Source organism: Macrobrachium rosenbergii, chromosome 55, assembly GCF_040412425.1.
Source record: "Macrobrachium rosenbergii isolate ZJJX-2024 chromosome 55, ASM4041242v1, whole genome shotgun sequence".
Lineage (NCBI taxonomy): Eukaryota > Metazoa > Arthropoda > Malacostraca > Decapoda > Palaemonidae > Macrobrachium > Macrobrachium rosenbergii.
The window spans coordinates 53,693,249-53,697,576 of NC_089795.1; the positions used below are offsets into that span (position 1 = coordinate 53,693,249).

Here is a 4,328-nt window from a genome sequence, read left to right on the forward strand (position 1 = left end):
AAAACTACGTAGGTGTTATTTACCTTCATTCTGAGGACGTGTGCATCCAAAAGCCTCCAAAAATGTAGAAATAATGACTTGATACTGTAGTACTGTATGTACATATGTGGGAGATGAAACTTTTATCTGGAAAAAAATATTAAAATTAGTACTGTACAGTATACGGTACTGTATGTATTAGTATATACTACAGTAAAATACATTTTGTTATACAGTACAATAAAATAATTTTTGCCAAAGATTTATAAAAATTAAAAAAACCAATTCCTTACCTTTGATTTGAAATTATTGCACAGTATTACCCCTGGAGAAATGTTGGTGTGGCCATGATTCAGGGATTCTGGAATGTAAAGATTTACTATTAGTAGTTTATACTGCACAGTCCTGTATGCAATAAAGTATACATATGGTACTACAGTATTTTATAAAACAATACAAAAAATGTATAAAAATTTTAAAGAGAGAAGAATTCCTTACCTAATTCCAGTGATTTTGAAAGATATAGGCTAGGTTGAGGGGGATGGAGGTGTGCATGTGTTAGGGAGCCTGGAATGATAAGGATAAATTTACTGGGGTATGCAATAAATACAGTAGTACAGTACATATTACAGTATTTCATAAACCAATGTATAAAAATTCATAAAAATGAAAAAAAAGTGAAAAATTCCTTACATTTCAGTGATTTTGAAAGATGTAGGCTAGGATGCAGGAGCCCAGTAGTACAGGTCAGTGAAGGTGCTTGGCAGTCTAGAATGATAATGTAATGATAAAAATTAGAATAAAGTACAGTATAAATATTACAGTACAGTATTTTATCAAATGTATAACAATTTATAAAATAAAAAAATTAAGGATTCCTTACCTAATTTTAGTGGTTGGCTTGCTTACTGGGATGGGCATTTGGTATCTAGATGTACTGTAGAACAGGTTATGATGTGGAAACTGCAAGTCCTTGGGAGTCTGGAATGATAAAGTTAAAAATGATACAATAAAAAAATTATAAAAATGATACAGTAAAAAATCTATAAAAGTAAAAAAAGTTAAGAATTCCTTACCTGATGGAACATGAAAAAGGTACAGGTGCAGGTGAGTTGGGGTTTGAGGAGGGGATCACTGTCATTTCTGGAATGATAAAGATAAAAATGACTGTACTGTACAGAGTACCTGTACAGTATGCAATAAAGTGTAAATATTACAATTTTATAAAATGATTTAAAAGAAAAAAAAAGTGAAGAATTCCTTACCTGATGAAGCTGAAGAGGGTACTGGTTCAGGGGAGTCCAGGTTTCATCACTTGAAAAGAGGATAAAATCTGGAATGATAATGAAAGTTATTAGGTTATGCAACAGTAAATATCTTATATATTACAGTATAAAACAATTTACAGTAACACAAATTATAAAAATGAAAAAGAGTGACAAATTCCTTACCTGATAGAGCTGGAGAGGCTACAGGTTCAGGGGAGTCACGATTGAGCATCTCTTCTGCAATGATAAAAATTATTGGGTTGTATGCAATATACTGTACAGTACTATGTAAATATAAATTACAGTAACAGTTTTATAAAATTTATTACAATTTATAAAACATTTTATATACAGTAGTCAACAAAAAAAAGTGAAGAATTCCTTATCTACGTTAGGAATTGCAGATGGTGTTGGAGACCTCATCTTGAAATAACTGTCAAGCCTAGACTGGACACTTTTCTTCATCTGCTTCTTCAAAGTCTCCTTGTAAAAAGTTAGCAAATCCATGATTCCTCTTTGAACCTTGGTGAAATTTTCCACGTTAGAGTCCTCATCCTCAAACAACGCCGTCACTGTCTCTATGTAGGAAAAGGCTTTTGTCAAACCCTTAGCATTTAATTGCCTGAGCTTTGCTGGTGCCTCTTCCTCCTCCTCGATCATCTGCTTCTCCAGCTCAATGAGGTCCTCTGATGTTAATTCCTCTCTATGGAATGCCAGCAGCTAGGTGACATCCTCAGCTTCTATTTCCAAATTTAGCTTCTTGCTATACCCAACAATTTTCTTGGTCACAGTTTCAAGATCCTCTACCTTCTCAAATCCCATAAAGGAATGAAAAATCTGTGAACACAGTTCCTTCCGGGGCCCATTCAAATTCGTCTGCTTTATCTCGTCCCAAGCACTTCTATCTGTAATACTGTAGGACTTCCAAAATTCCTTCAGAGTCAATTCATTGTTACCTTCAACATCCCTCAAGGCACTGTGAATTGTTCTCCTGAGGTAGAAGGCCTTGAAGTTAGCAATGACCCCCTGGTCCAACGGTTGTAAAATCGGTATAGTATTTGGAGGAAGGTACACTACCTCCACATTAGAATCCATATCATTCAAGTTTGGAGGGTGACCAGGGGCACTATCTAACACAAGCAAGACCTTAAAGGGCAGAGGCAGACCCTTAGAAGTACAATACCGTTCCACTGCAGGCACAAAGTGATTAATAAAAGGATTTTGACAAAGGAAAAATCTATTTCTGGAGAGGGGCCCGTGTCACCCGGTGAAAAAGTCCATTCAGCACTTATTTCTAGGTAATTCCGTTGCTAGATACCAGAGAAAGCTAAATGAAATGCTGAGTTACTACCCCAGAGCGAGCTCCACTAGATGGAGTCGTGTATGGAAAAGGGTGAACTACAAAAACACGGAACCTTATCCTATAGAGATTCCCAATGTCAAAAGTCCCAACGAGAGGTGCCGATACAAGCCCATGCACTACTCGCGGACTGTATACAAGGCAACACTAGTCGCATTCCATGTTAGCACCCACCCCACTAGAATGTTGTTTACCATGGGAGGGAGAGAATGAAAAACAGGGTGGGTCACCGGGTGACAGGCCCCTCTCAGAAATAGATTTTCCTTTGTCAAAATCCTTTTTCTGGATCGGGGTCCCGTGTCAGCCGGTGAAATAATGACAGAGAAATAAACATCATTCTTATGCTATTAAAGACTTAGAGACGTTGAAAAGTAGGAGAATTCTACCCTGAACATTAGTAAGGTCCTCTAAATTCATGTAATGAAAATAATGTAAGTGGTCACCGTCTAAGATCATGAGCTTAGAATAGAACCTGAATAGGCTTGTATTAAGAAAATACTTCCAGACCCAATGACAGTACCCGCCCCCCCTTTTTAAAAGAGAGGATCTGACAAAATTGCGAGGTCCTGTCTAAAAAAGCCTGTAAGGAAAAAACTGGGCACAGAAACAGACCTTGTAAAAGGGGAGTACTTTCCAAGGTGACTTGAAGATAACAAGTGTTATTCAAGCCTTCTTGTTAGACTTCCAAATGATAGGGAGTTGACCCTTGAAGATGCCTTTTAAAGCCCTTGGATTTTCAGCCAAATAGACTAACAAGGGCTTAAGCTTGACGTCACCACTAGTGTACTGTGTTACTCCCAAGAAGTAAAGTCAGTCTCTCCTTACTCACTTTATGGCCTGGTGCTGACTTCTCTTCCTTGGCAATGTACGTACAACTAGGCATACGTTTCCAAAATAAGCCTGTCTCATCAACATTAAGCACTTGCTCAGCAGGTAACCTCCCTCCCTAATTATCTCAGCCAAACCACAAGGGAATCTGTCCGCTGCTTCTTGATCTGCACTAACATCTTCACCTTGCAACTTAAGGCTGTGCAAATTAGCACAGGCCTTAAAGTGGTCAAACCAACCTCTACTAGCTACAAACTCTTTGCCTTCATGGGAGCAGTGCCTTTCACATGTTCTAGAATGCACTGCTTATCCTTTACTAGGGTCTGACAGTTGTTCTATTAAGGCCAAGGGTACAACCTATTTCAGTGTTCAACTCTCACTTTTCCGAGTGTTTCACGATATCTAATTTCGTGTCCATTGAGATGACCTTCCTCTTCTTTGATGTACTGCCATCAGACGCACCATTCTGCTGTTTTGGAGCCATAGTAAAGCTACATAGGACACACTAAAGCGACAATGACGTAGCAAGATACGACGGAGGCAAACATGAGTGATGGTTAGTCTGGTATTGTTATGCACGCCTGTGTGATGAACCCAGGCAGGATGTTCTTTAGTCAACTAAGGTACACGATAGTTTTAGTCTCTCATCCCTTACGGAACGTTCCAGTTTTATGGCGACTAAAAGCTGTAACTTCAGAACATCCGCCATAACCCAGAACCAATTTTTTTATGAAAATATTTGAAAAGTCCCATAAGATCAGAATGTCGTAAGTCGGAGCCGCCAATAACCCAGGGACTTAATGCATGTCAGTAATCATAAAACTTGTTCAATTTAGATAAACGAATAATGCAGTAATCCATACAGTATAAATATATGTATTTAATGGATGTAT

General features: G+C 38.0%; 1 protein-coding gene across 1 annotated transcript in view; it reads right to left on the minus strand.

The window, feature by feature from the left end:
- LOC136835265 (epidermal retinol dehydrogenase 2-like) overlaps positions 1-1,558 on the minus strand; it is a 60,961-nt gene extending 59,403 nt beyond the window's left edge. Inside the window, exons 1-8 of the mRNA XM_067098547.1 lie at positions 1,431-1,558; positions 1,245-1,312; positions 1,056-1,122; positions 863-960; positions 673-747; positions 478-546; positions 273-340; positions 24-126 (exon numbers count right to left, since the gene is read on the minus strand). The gene's annotated coding sequence lies outside the window, so the exon portion shown is untranslated. The remainder of the gene's footprint in view (positions 1-23; positions 127-272; positions 341-477; positions 547-672; positions 748-862; positions 961-1,055; positions 1,123-1,244; positions 1,313-1,430) is intronic.
- Between the last annotated feature and the right edge of the window lie 2,770 nt (positions 1,559-4,328).